This window comes from Procambarus clarkii, chromosome 4 (genome assembly GCF_040958095.1).
Source record: "Procambarus clarkii isolate CNS0578487 chromosome 4, FALCON_Pclarkii_2.0, whole genome shotgun sequence".
NCBI classification, from domain to species: domain Eukaryota; kingdom Metazoa; phylum Arthropoda; class Malacostraca; order Decapoda; family Cambaridae; genus Procambarus; species Procambarus clarkii.
In genome coordinates this window covers 57,916,108-57,931,203 of record NC_091153.1, presented here as the reverse complement: position 1 = coordinate 57,931,203, position 15,096 = coordinate 57,916,108, and positions in this window count along the sequence as shown.

Here is a 15,096-nt window from a genome sequence, read left to right as displayed (position 1 = left end):
TATATATATATATATATATATATATATGTGTGTATATCACGAACATTGATATGACATTGTCATATATATATATATATATATATATATATATATATATATATATATATATATATATATATATATATATATATATATATATATACTAGCAGTACCCGGCCACGCGTTGCTGTAGCTCAGCAACCTTCCCTGTCCCCAAGTCCTCTCCACCATTTCCCCCCCCCCCCCCGTCTCCTCGGCCTTTCAACCATTCCCCACTCCCCGTCCCTTTGTCCTCCCCACCATGCCCCACTCCCCAGTCCCTTTGTCCTCCCACCAATCTCCATTCCCCCATCCCCTCGTCCCCACCATCCCAAACTATCCCGTCCCCTCTTCCATCTCCACTATTATCCCCTCCTTTGACCCCTCGTCCTCCCCACCATCTCTCACTGTCGTCCCCTCCTCATCCCCCCCATTCCCCACTCCCTTGTCCCATGGCTTCCCAAATCGTCTGATGTTCCCATCAGAAAATTTGGAACATCAATTGATCTGATGTTCCTATCACTGAAATATAAGAAAAACGGTTAAAAAATTAAATGAAAATATGAAAAATATAAAAATGCACTATTCTCACGAAATGAACAGTCTGGTAAACAACACAGCTCAATTCCAACGCAATTCACACAAAATAATTAAATCAAAATTAAAATGAATAAAAATCTAGGAAATTTCAATTTATCAATGCAATCAGAAACATTGAAATAGAATTGTAACATATCTAGTATAGCATGTGTGTTGCTCTTACATGCAACAGATGGCGCTGCTTTTCAAGAAATGCATAGTTTTACCTGTCACAGGTGTGGCATCTATACTTATACTTACGAAATGAACGGTATGGTAAACAACACAGCTCAATTCCAACACAATGTCACATAAAATAATTCACTAAAAAATAAAATAAATCGAAATCTATGAAAATAAAATTTATAAATGCAATCGGAAACATTGACATGGAATTCGTGATATATTTAGTATGGTGTGCATGTTGCCATTATGTGCAACAGATGGCACTGATTTTCAAAAACGAATGTTTTTACCTGTCACAGGGGTGGCATCTATATAGTAGGTATATAAGAAGATGCGCCTATTCCACAAAGTGATTCTCCGAATTATCGGGAAAGAGCGTCCCTGGAGCCCCTAATGTAGGGACCTACAGGCCCTGATATAGAGGGCAAGACGCCCTGAGGGCCTCCATAACGCCTGTCTGGCCCTAACACGCTCCCACATTACTTCCCCCTTCTCCTCTTGGGCATTGGGGGAAATTGAAGTAGTTCCCTTTTCGCATTACTCAACTTCATCTGTTTGGCACCCAATTGCACCATTGAACTGCTGGTGTTTTTTGTTTGGTTTTATTTTACCCCGTCTCTTCGAGCGGGTGGAGGACGCGACACTGGTTGGTTGGTCTGTGGTGGTCAGGTCAGAGTCGCCGCCGGGCGCGGTCCCTATATAGAGCGACCGTCAAGAAAAATCCTCTCGTGTAATCTTGTTTCAGCACTTGATGGTCCACTTCCCTCTGGCCACATCCATTTCCAGTCCCACTATTGGTCTGCCACACACTCAGGCTCGCCACAGCTTCACCTTCCACCGCATCTTTCCCTCTGCTTTCTCCCTTTCTCTCTCTGTTAATAGGATTTCCGCTCTCCTTTCCTGCAAGTTTTTGTGCGTATTTCCACGTATATTGGCCGTACGACGGACCCTTTGATATATAATTTGTACTTTATACAATTTCGATGAAAGATTCATTGTATAAAGTACAGTTCACCAGCATCAAGGAGTCTTGCGAGAGTGGGTGAGATGGCAGTTATCGTGCAAGGCGAATTGCATATGCAAACTACACTGCTTGGTGGATTATTTGTTCTTGGCGTCCATTTATTCCGTGACAAGAAGGAGGTCGCGTCGGACAGGAAAGAGACTGTCGCGTGGATGAAGTGGATGAGGTCTCCAGTGGGAAAGATTCCAAGTCGGGTTCTATATACACATGAGATTATACTCGCCAGACGGGTATACTTCGGTAGGCTTCCCACTGAAAATCATTTCCTTGACAATGAAGAAGCGAGCATCACTTGAGTGGGTCACTGTGAAAACCGAAAGTATTTATTAGCACAGTGTAACGCCGAGGTAGTTGTGCCAACTGCACTTACAGTGAACAGTGCCATCCACGTCTGGGTGGCACTCGACAAGTTTACCCCATTAATGCCTGACAATTTATATACCCGTCTACTCACCTAATACATCGGAAATTTTTACCCGACTTTGCCAATCCGTTAAAAATGCGATATATTATTAACCTACCAACCCACCTAAGTGGGTTGGTAGGTTACTAGTTAGACAAGACAGCAGCAATGTTTTATGAGTGGCGGATCTAAAAACATGAGGCTGATTGTTGTGAGGTGCGAGACAGCAGCTGGAGTATACAGAGTAGCTTTGAAGTTACCAAAGACAATTAGGTTTTAGGAAAGTGAGAGACAGAGACAGATAGACAGTGAGGTAGGCAGACAGTGGAACAGACATTCAGGTTTGGCAGTGAGAGAAAGACACACCGGTACACACACACACACACACACACACACACACACACACACACACACACACACACACACACACACACACACACTTGACAGTTGAGAGGCGGGACCAAAGAGTCAGAGCTCATCCCCTGCAAGCACAACTAGGTAAGTACACACACGTGTTAATAACTGACAGGAAGACAGGTACTGTCGGAGAATTCTATACAGGTAATCCTGAAACAGACAGACAAACAGGCACACACACAGCGTTGCCTCCGCCATTTCCAATTCAAATTCAACAAACCAATTTTTTTGTATATCCTGGATAACACCTATATCAACTTGTTAACCATCCAGGTTGTGTCCCAAGAGGGTTTAGGTCCCAGTACACGATGTGGCGGTCGTCATAACTCCTTAATACCAGATTTCCAGCCTTATGTCGGAGCGTTGCTTAACTACCTTCTGCTCTGGAGTCTGATCCCTTGGAATATTAATCATGTTTTGCATCATTGTTACGAAATTCGTCCCCCAGGTAGCGGGTAATGCGAGAGATTAAGACATATCATTCTTCGTGTAATGTACCTTAAACATGGAAATACATCCATACAGAGGCATACACACATTATTACATTGACACACAGACAGACAGACAGATAAACAGGCAGATATTCTATTTTATATATCTAAAAATATAACATACACTGAATGGCTACATCATTATGCAAATTCCCCGGGACATTTACAGCAAAGTCAGCAGAGATATTCTCTGAAGTCTAAACAATTCCACTCAAACTTTCGAGGCCGCATTTGCAATTCTTTATCGTTGTAATTCAACCGATTTTTTTACTCTCCAGTAGCCTTTGTTTTATAATGTTAAATTCCTGGAGCTCTTTTGTTGTGTAGAGTGCGGTTGTGTGTAGTTTAGGTCAGTGTAAACGATGATGAATGTGGGTTTCTGTCGCTTACGGGGATGACTTTCTGTAATGTATGAAAATAGTTTTCTGTCGTGTGTATGGGTATGGCTTCTTGGCATTTATGGGTATGGTTTTCTGTCGTATGTATGGGTATGGCTTTCTGACCTGCTTGGGTATGGCTTTTTGGCGTTTATGGGTATGGCTTTATGTTGTGTATTGGTATGGCTGTCTTTGGTGTTTGGATATGGCTTTCTTTCGTGTTTGGGTATGGCTGTCTGTCGTGTTTGGGTATGGCTTTCTGTCGTGCTTGGGTATGGCTTTCTGTCGTGTATGGGTATGGCTGTCTGTCGTGTATGGGTATGGCTTTCTGTCGTGTTTGGGTATGGCTTTCTGTCGTGTATGGGGTATGGCTTTCTGTCGTGTATGGGTATGGCTTTCTGTCGTGTTTGGGTATGGCTTTCTGTCGTGTATGGGTATGGCTTTCTGTCGTGTATGGGTATGGCTTTCTGTCGTGTATGGGGTATGGCTTTCTGTCGTGTATGGGTATGGCTTTCTGTCGTGTATGGGTATGGCTTTCTGTCGTGTTTGGGTATGGCTTTCTGTCGTGTATGGGGTATGGCTTTCTGTCGTGTATGGGTATGGCTTTCTGTCGTGTTTGGGTATGGCTTTCTGTCGTGTATGGGGTATGGCTGTCTGTCGTGTATGGGTATGGCTTTCTGTCGTGTTTGGGTATGGCTTTCTGTCGTGTATGGGTATGGCTTTCTGTCGTGTATGGGTATGGCTTTCAGTCGTGTACATAACCGCTGTATCTCAGGACGCCGTCGGCTGCTCGCCGCTATTTTGTTATTAAGAGTCATTTCTCCATTGCGTCTCGCCTTTCCTCAACTCTCCATTCTTACCCCCTTTTCCAATTCTCCATCTTCCCGCCCATCTCCTCCCACATTCTTGTTTCCCATAGCTTCTTTATCTACCCCACGTTCTTCCTTTTACTGTGATTCCCATTCCACATTTCTCTAATTCTCCTCTGTTCCACTACTCCCCTCCCCCGTCCCTTCCTCTGTCTCTTTCCCTCCCAGTACTGACAGCCGTCCTTGTGCGAGTTATTTCCCACCATTTATCACAGCCACCTGTGGCCAGCCAGCTGTCTTAGCAACCCTCGCTCCTCTCCCCTCATTCTTGCCTCTTAACCCTTTCTTACCTCTTAGCTCATATTTACCTATCACTCCTGCCTGGCAACTTATTCTTGCCTCAAGTCATTCTTGCTTCTCAACTCACTGTTGCGTCTCCTTTCATTTGCTACCTGTCTAAGCAATTCTGGCTTCTCCCATCATTCTTGCCACTCCAGCTATCCAAGTGGTTGGGCACCATTCCTTTCCCCCCGTCCCATCCCAAATCCTTATCCTGACCCCCTTCCAAGGGATATCTAGTCGTAATGACTTTGTGCTTTAACCTGTAAATTCCTTTCTCTCTTCCTCATTTTCTTCTCCCCTAACATTCTTCTCTTTCAAACTTTGTTTCCTTTCCTTCGCCATTCTCAATATTCATTTGTCCTTGATCTTTCTCTCATTTTTCTCTCGTTTTCTCTCTTCCTTCGTTATTCTCTATAATCACTGCTTCACACATCGTTCTCCTTATACCTCAAAAGTATCTTCTTCCTCGTAGCTTTCTCCTCTTCTATGTTTCTCTTCTTATAAGTGCCTTAATTTCCTTCCCAACCTTGTCTCTCTCTCGTTTACACTTTTGTCTCTCACACTTAGTTATTTTTTCGCTCACCGTATGATGTCTCCAATAGGTATAGTATCTCACTGTGTCTTGGGTGAAGCTCTTCATTTATCTTCATTTTCCCAGAGCATAACCAAGCAAATATTGCGTCAGCCAGAAAAATGATAGGATAGATAACGAGAATTTTCAAATCCAGGATCCCATCACAGTGGTTGTACTATTCAAATCACTTGTGCTGTCCCGTCTTGAATACTGCTCAGTACTCACTTCCCCTTTCAGAGCAGGAGAGACTGCAGAAATAAAGCGAGTCCAGAGAACATATACGGCATATATAGACACGATAAAGCACCTAAATTATTGGGATCGTCTCAAAGCTCTCCAAATGTACTCGCTAAAAAGGAGACGAGAGAGATATCAAATAATATACACGTGGAAAATACTGGAGGGCCAGGTCCTAAATCTACACAGTAAAATAACAACGTACTAGAGTGAACGATATGGAAGAAAAAGCAGAATAGAACCAGTGAAGAGCAGAGGTGCCATAAGCCCAATCAGAGAACACTGTATAAACATCAGAGGTCCACGCTAGTTCAACATCCTCCCAGCGAGCATAAGAAATATTGTGGGAACATCCGTGGACATCTGCAAGAGAAAACAAAATTATTTTCTTCAAGAAGAGCCGGACCAACCGGGTTGTTGTGGGTATGTGGGCCTGCGGGCCGCGCCAAGCAACAGCCTGGTGGACCAAGCTCTCACAAGTCAGAGTAGAAGTAGTAGAAGAAGAACTATTAGTAGAAGAGTTGAGAAGAGTAGAAGAACTCTCAGAACCCCATCAAGCAGGTAAGCATGTATCATTATCCTAATCCTTCCCCCACACTATTCTAATCCTTCCCCATACTATCCTATCCTTCTCCACCCATTATACCCATTCCTGATACATCCTACACCCGCCTACCAATGCCAAAATTATCTTATCCCACATCCTCTTATAAATCCCTACACCCTTACCCATCCCCAAATACTCCTACCGCTCCCTACACATCCTTCCTCCCTCTCCAACCCACAAACTCCCTTCTATCCTTCCTCACACCATCCACTTGTGCTGAAGTGGAAAGAGAACAACATGATGAGCTGCAACATTTATGCAAAACAGAAAACACCCAAAAATGGGAGGAACTAATAACATAAATCCAAATAGATTTCAGAAACCCAGGAGAATTCAGGTAAAAGGTAAATAATAAAACATCTTACATATAAGACGTCTTAGAAAATAAGCTTTACGAACACAGAATAAGATCAAGAATTCGGGATGTATTGGGAATAGGTATTTTGAATAAATCAGGAGGAAAATGTCAACATTTGTGGCAACACAAAATGCTAGAAGAAAACACAGCCACAGCCTTATTCCAACGCAAACGACAGCTCTTAACATGTCAATGGTTGGACATGTATATGAATGAGATTGGGTGGTTATAAGGAGCTGCCTCATATGGGCCAATAGGCTTTTTGTGGTTACCTTTATTCTGATGTTCTTAACAACAAACGCTCTGTATGACGTAACCATCTAAGAAATTCATGAAAACAAGTAGAGGTCTTAAACAAGACCGCTATACAAGGTCTAAAACAAGATCAAGACACCTGGCATTAGCAAAATATACTAAATGACATTGACAAATCTTTCCAGTAACGACAATTCATTAATATACAGAATTGTAATTTGATGGATTGTTTAGGGTGTTGTATACAATCGAAATATACAGGATTGAATATAGATCCGGACTAGCATCCCGACTATTCCCCTCCTGCTTCCTATATGCCATTATCAGACTTTCCCCGGAAAAAACATTAACTCAAGCTGGAAATTGAAAACCTTTCTCGATACTGCAGTCTAAATGTTCCAAAAGAATAATTAAACAAAAACTGGTGAAGCACATGGAACAAAAAGCATCATCAGACAACGTGGATTGTCCATGTGTATATATATATATATATATATATATATATATATATATATATATATATATATATATATATATATATATATATATATATATATATATATATATATATATATATATAGTAGTAGGCATCCTTCAGTCTCGGGAGACTATGGAGTTGCGCCCTAGTTGTCAATCCTGGTGCAGCGTCTGGTGTGACTGATGAGGCCAATCCGAGAGTGGCAGTCCATCCCACACCGAGCACAAACGAAGTCCGATTCTGGTCTGTCTTCCTGGTTACCGGCTTTCCTTCTCTGTCTCTTTGCCTCCGATTCCTTGGCAAGTGACTCCTCGAACTTGAAGAGACCTCGTTGAACAGACTGCCTCCAGGCTGAACGGTCTGCAGCCAGTGTCTCCCATATAGCGAGATCGACGTCCATGGCTTTCAGGTCCCTTTTGCATACGTCTTTGTACCGTAGCTGGGGCTTGCCTACTGGACGCTTTCCCTGCCTCAGCTCTCCATACAGGAGATCCTTGGGGATCCTGCCGTCGCCCATTCGCACAACGTGCCCGAGCCAGCGCATTCGTCTCTGTTTCAGCATTGTGTACATGCTGGTGATTCTTGCTCTCCCCAAGACGTTGTTGTTTGTCACCTTGTCCTGCCAGGTGATGTCCAAGATGTGTCTAAGGCAGCGCATGTGGTAGGCATTCAGCCGTCTTTCCTGACGGGCGCGGAGTGTCCAAGACTCACTGCCATAAAGGAGAGTGCTCAGGACACAGGATCTGTAAACCTGAATCTTAGTATACTCAGTTAGCCTATTGTTGGCCCACACTCTCTTTGTCAGTTTGGACATGGTAGTAGATGCCTTACCGATGCGTTTGTTTAGCTCCGTATCAAGAGAGAGGGAGTCAGAGATTGTGGAGCCCAGGTACACGAAGTCGTGAACAACTTCCAGTTTGGAATCAGAGATGCCGATGTCAGGTGGGGAGTCCACTCCTTGTCCCATGACTTGTGTTTTCTTCAGACTGATGGTGAGTCCGAAAGCCTGAGAGGCCTCGCTGAAGCGGGTTATGAGCCGTTGGAGGTCTTCAGCTGAGTGGGCAGTGACTGCTGCGTCGTCGGCAAAGAGGAAGTCGCGCAGACACCTCAGCCGAACCTTTGTCTTGGCTCTCAGCCTGGCGAGGTTAAAGAGCTTCCCATCCGACCTGGTCCGGAGGTAAATGCCTTCCGTGACAGATCCGAAGGCGTGCCGCAGCATAACTGCGAAGAAAATCCCGAATAGGGTTGGAGCCAGTACGCAGCCCTGCTTTACTCCACTTCGGATGTCAAAGGCGCCTGATGTTAGGCCATCAAAGACCACGGTGCCCCTCATGTTCTCATGGAAAGATCTGATGATGCTGAGGAGCCTGGGTGGGCATCCGATCTTGGGGAGGATCTTGAACAGGCCATCCCTGCTGACGAGGTCGAAGGCCTTCGTCAGGTCTATGAAGGCTACAAAGAGTGGCTGCTTCTGTTCCCTGCATTTCTCCTGCAGTTGTCTGAGGGAAAAGACCATGTCGATGGTGGACCTGCCAGCTCTGAATCCACATTGTGATTCTGGATAAACTCTCTCTGCAAGTACTTGGAGCCTCTTCAATGCGACTCGAGCAAACAGCTTTCCGACAATACTGAGGAGGGAGATTCCACGGTAGTTGTTGCAGTCGCCCCTGTCACCTTTATTCTTATACAGTGTGACGATGTTGGCATCCCTCATGTCCTGTGGCACCTCTCCTTCTTCCCAGCAGAGGCAGAGAATTTCGTGCAGCTCCATGAGCAGGCTACCTCTGCAGCACTTCAAGGTCTCAGCAGGAATGCCATCTTTGCCAGGAGCTTTACCAGAAGCAAGGGAGTCTAGGGCATCGCTGAGTTCTTCCAGGGTCGGTTCACTGTCGAGCTCCATTAACACAGGCAGACACTCAATGGCGCTCAGGGCATCTTCGGTGACCACATTGTCCCTGGCGTATAGCTCAGAGTAGTGCTCGACCCAGCGCTTCAGCTGCAGTGTCTGGTCCTGAATCACCTCGCCAGTGGCAGATTTCAGAGGAGCGGTCTTCCTCTGGATTGGGCCAAGGGCCTGCTTGATGCCGTCATACATTCCCCTTACATTGCCTGTATCCGCTGCAGTCTGTATCTGGGAGCAGAGCTGGAGCCAATAGTTGTTGGCACATCGCCTGGCGCTCTGCTGCACTTTGCAGCGGACGGCCCGAAGGATCTGTAAGTTGCGCCGACTTGGGCAGGCTTTGTAGGCTGCCAAGGCGTTTCTCTTCTCTTCGATTACAGGTGTCATCTCTTCCGAGTGAGCCTCGAACCAGTCTGCCGACCTGCTGGTCTTCTTGCCATATATATATATATATATATATATATATATATATATATATATATATATATATATATATATATATATATATATATATATATATATATATATATATATATATATATATATATCAATTAAACAAATTGCAATGAAGTTCTCAGAGATGTGTCGAAAGCTTCATGACATCACCTACAAAATATCTGAACTAGCGTTTCTACGATTTACTGTAATAATCTTCATAGACAGCTGAACAGCCAAGCTCAGCAGTGGCAGCTATTTGGGTGATGTACTCAAACTGAAATTGGAGTATTTGAAGGAAGCTGCCTATCCCCTCACTCGTTTCAACATACACATTCCCGAAATGCCCGTTCCCCCTACATGGAATATGTCACGTATGCAGATGACGTTACTCAACTAATCTACTAACCATAACAATGAAATATGTTGCTGGTTATCAAATCCAAAGCAGCACTAGAAATCAAAACAACTTTGAAAGTTACTTGAAAATATACACCAAGAAACTAAAGTTTAAAAATGAAATGCACAGATAATTATCCTTGATAATCGCCCTCTCTAAAATTCTAATGCAGGCAGACTACTGGGTCTAGTAGAATTAAAACTAAAACTCACATAAATGGCAGAATAAACAAAGCAAAACGTGTTAAGCAAGTAATTGTCGAAACATTGCGCCAAGTCGGGATGACTTTGCAGCGCCATAGACCGTTAAGGAAATTGGAAATATTTCGTTACCTTGGCACGAACACAAATAACTAGGTGACTAGGTGAGTGTTACGTACTCCTAGCAGAATACGTATATAAATTTAAAATAACTTGTTTTGTTCCATTATATCATTGCCTGTATATGTACACACATTGTGTTTTTGTAAATTATCGTGTGGTGTGGCAGCGTCAGTGGAGACAGGAGCGCGGTTGCTTTGCACACGTCTAATACCTGTTAGATTCGGGAAGTTGGACCTGTTCAGTTTTGGGAGTTCCAGATGTCACTTTTATTAAGTTATATAATTGTTTATCTACTGTAATTTAGCAGGTGGCATTGTTCTTATATATTTTGCAAGTAACTATTATATGTAATTTGCATTCTTATGTGTTTTGAGAACAAGTGGTTGTTCAATTAGTTTTAAATATTAAAAAGTCTTTAGTTTCCATCCCTCATCCTGGATGAGGCAGACGGGAGAGAATTATGGGTAAGCGACAGAGCGAGAGTTCAGTAGCTGCAAGGGACTCGAAGGAATAACATGTGGGAGATAAGTCTGTTTACTTCTTGTTGTGCCATATTTTATTATATTATATTAGGAGAAGGACAATACTTTTGTTTGTTGTATAAGTTAACTTGACCATCTGTGTTTTTATATTATACTGTCTTGAATATATATCTATATAATATTTTGTATCTATTCTTCAGTCCTAAAGGAAGATTTTTATTTATGTGCTCATTACTTATCAAGGGGTTATACTGGTGACCCGCTCTTGTGAACAGCAGTTTTCTCGTAACCCTAGACCTTGTTGTTGTTAGCTGTTTCAGGGTCACGAGCCGTAACGTACGATAGGTAACAGTGAGTACAGAGTTAAACAAGGCTCTAGTCCGGCCGCAGCTTCAATACCCTCCAGTATCACTACATTACAGAAAACTCATAAAGAATCTACAAGCACTGGACAAAATAAAAGCAGCATCGGTCACTGAATGATCAGACAATCCAGGAGCTGTGTGACCTCCTCTAAACATGTAATCACTGAGCATCAGACAACAACAACCAACGACTAGGGCGTGATATACAATCAAAATATCAGAAGCGTCTAATATGCTTAGACGAGAAGCGCCCCACACACACACACACACATACAGCTGTTCACCCGAACCTCACAATTCAGATGCTCGCATTCTTCTACCTTCCTCACACCCTCCCACCATCCCTTTACCTCCTCTCCCCACGTACCAACACCCTATATCGCATCCCTCAACCCCTCCCCATCCTACACTACACCACCGTACCTACCCCCTCCCCACCCCCGTTCCCCTTAACAAACAAAGGTCATCACTCGGTTCAAAAGAAACTTACAGGTTAAGAGTGAGCTTCAGCATGGCGCTGACAGAACCTGTGTGTGTAATGGTCACATATTCATCTTTTGCGGGTCACATATGAAGGGGCCAATCGTAAAAGTCACTTACAAACCCATTAAGTATTCTTTGACAAACTCTTATCGGCTTGTAGCTTATTTATAAAATAAGTGGGATGAAATAGAGAAATAAGAGAAATGTCTACATTTTAACTGTGAGGGGTCATACTCTCTTTGCTGCAGGTCCATGTATTTGAGGCGATATTTTTTTTATTTATTTATGTATTTAATACATATACACAGTCATCAAAATGATCAACAAGGACAGGAACAGGAGGCGTATTCTGCCCCAACACACGTGAAGGAAAAAATCAAAACCAAGTGACGGTTCAAATTCAGTAAGAGTTCTGTGCAAATCGAAAACCGGCGTCCTCCCCTTGAGTCTCTTGAGAGTCAAAGGGTGTGACCGGCGCTGGTCACTCCATCTCCGCTCCATCAACCTGCGGCATCTTCACCAGACAACTATCACAGCCGCAACTCTCTGGGGCTTCCTTCCTCTTGTGCAACCTTGTTTCCAGCAACGGGAAGTTCTCTCTCCCCATTGGCTCTTCTGAAAGCTACCGGAGGAAGTCAGTCAGGTGGAGGAAGAGAGCGAGAATAGGATAGTTCTCCTGGGGCCGTACCCACACGCACTAACACACACACACACACACACACACACACACACACACACACACACACACACACACACACACACACACACACACACACACACACACACGCACTAACACACACACACACACACACACACACACACACACACACACACACACACACACACACACACACACACACACACACACACACACACACACACACACACACACACACACACACACACACACACACACACACACACACACACACACACACACACACACACACACACACATCAACATGGGTTCTGGACAGGGAAATCGTGCCTAACAAACCTTCTGGAATTCTATGATAAAATAACGAGGATAAGACAGGACAGAGATGGTTGGGCAGACTGCATATTTCTGGACTGCCAAAAAGCCTTTGATACAGTACCGCACATGAGACTGCTGTTCAAGCTCGAGAGGCAGGCGGGGGTGGGGGGAAAGGTCCTAGAATGGATAAGGAACTACCTAACAGGAAGGAGCCAAAGAGTTACGGTAAGGGGCGAGAAGTCGGACTGGCGAACAGTAACAAGTGGAGTACCACAAGGATCGGTGCTGGGACCAATTCTATTTCTTGTGTATGTTAACGACATGTTTACAGGCGTAGAGTCCTACATGTCGATGTTTGCGGATGATGCAAAGTTGATGAGAAGAGTTGTGACAGATGAGGATTGCAGGATCCTCCAAGAGGACCTGAACAGATTGCAGAGATGGTCAGAGAAATGGCTACTAGAATTCAACACGAGCAAATGTAAAGTTATGGAAATGGGACTAGGAGATAGGAGACCAAAGGGACAGTACACAATGAAGGGGAACAGCCTACCTGTAACGACGCGTGAAAGAGACCTGGGGGTGGACGTAACACCTAATCTATCTCCTGAGGCACATATTAATAGGATAACGACAGCAGCGTACTCTACACTGGCAAAAGTTAGAACATCATTCAGAAACCTAAGTAAGGAGGCATTTAGGGCGCTTTACACTGCCTACGTAAGGCCAGTCTTAGAGTATGCCGCCTCATCATGGAGTCCCCATCTGAAGAAGCATATAATGAAACTGGAAAAGGTTCAGAGGTTTGCAACGAGACTCGTCCCAGAGCTACGAGGGATGGGGTATGAAGAGCGCCTGAGGGAACTGTGCCTTACGACACTAGAAAGAAGAAGGGAGAGGGGGGACATGATAGGAACGTATAAGATACTCAGAGGAATTGACAGAGTGGACATAGACGAAATGTTCACACGGAATAGTAACAGAACGAGAGGACATGGATGGAAGCTTGAAACTCAGATGAGTCACAGAGATGTAAGGAAGTTTTCTTTTAGCGTGAGAGTAGTGGGGAAATGGAATGCACTTCAGGAACAGGTTGTGGAAGCAAATACTATTCATAATTTTAAAACCAGGTATGATAGGGAAATGGGACAGGAGTCATTGCTGTAAACAACCGATGCTCGAAAGGCGGGATCCAAGAGTCAATGCTCGATCCTGCAAGCACATATAGGTGAGTACATATAGGTGAGTACACACACACAGGTGACAGATTAAGCAAGAAAGAGAGGGCTGGGCGGACTGCATTTTCTTGGATTGTCGGAAAGCCTTTGACACAGTACCGCATAAGAGGCTGGTACATAAGCTGGAGAGACAGGCAGGTGTAGCTGGTAAGGTGCTCCAGTGGATAAGGGAGTATCTAAGCAATAGGAAGCAGAGAGTTACGGTGAGGGGTGAGACCTCCGATTGGCGTGAAGTCACCAGTGGAGTCCTACAGGGCTCTGTACTCGGTCCTATCTTGTTTCTGATATATGTAAATGATCTCCCGGAGGGTATCGATTCATTTCTCTCAATGTTTGCGGACGATGCTAAAATTATGAGAAGGATTAAAACAGAAGAGGACTGTTTGAGGCTTCAAGAAGACCTAGACAAGCTGAAGGAATGGTCGAACAAATGGTTGTTAGAGTTTAACCCAACCAAATGTAATGTAATGAAGATAGGTGTAGGGAGCAGGAGGCCAGATACAAGGTATCATCTGGGAGAGGAAATTCTTCAGGAGTCAGAGAAGGAAAAAGACTTGGGGGTTGATATCACGCCAGACCTGTCTCCTGCAGCACATATCAAGCGGATAACATCAGCGGCATATGCCAGGCTGGCCAACATACGAACGGCATTCAGAAACTTGTGCAAAGAATCAATCAGAACTTTGTATACCACATATGTCAGGCCAGTCCTGGAGTATGCAGCCCCAGCATGGAGTCCATATCTAGTCAAGGATAAGACTAAACTGGAAAAGGTTCAAAGGTTTGCCACCAGACTAGTACCCGAGCTGAGAGGTATGAGCTACGAGGAGAGACTACGGGAATTAAACCTCACTTCGCTGGAAGACAGAAGAGTTAGGGGGGACATGATCACCACATTCAAGATTCTGAAGGGAATTGATAGGGTAGATAAAGACAGTCTATTTAACACAAGGGCAACACGCACAAGGGGACACAGGTGGAAACTGAGTGCCCAAATGAGCCACAGATATATTAGAAAGAACTTTTTTAGTGTCAGAGTGGTTGACAAATGGAATGCATTAGGCAGTGATGTGGTGGAGGCTGACTCCATACACAGTTTCAAATGTAGATATGACAGAGCCCGATAGGCTCAGGAATCTGTACACCTGTTGAATGACGGTTGAGAGGCGGGACCAAAGAGCCAGAGCTCAACCCCCGCAAACACAACAAGGTGAGTACAACTAGGTGAGTACACACACACACACACACACACACACACACACACACACACACACATACACATACACATACACATACACACACACACACACACACACACACACACACACACACACACAC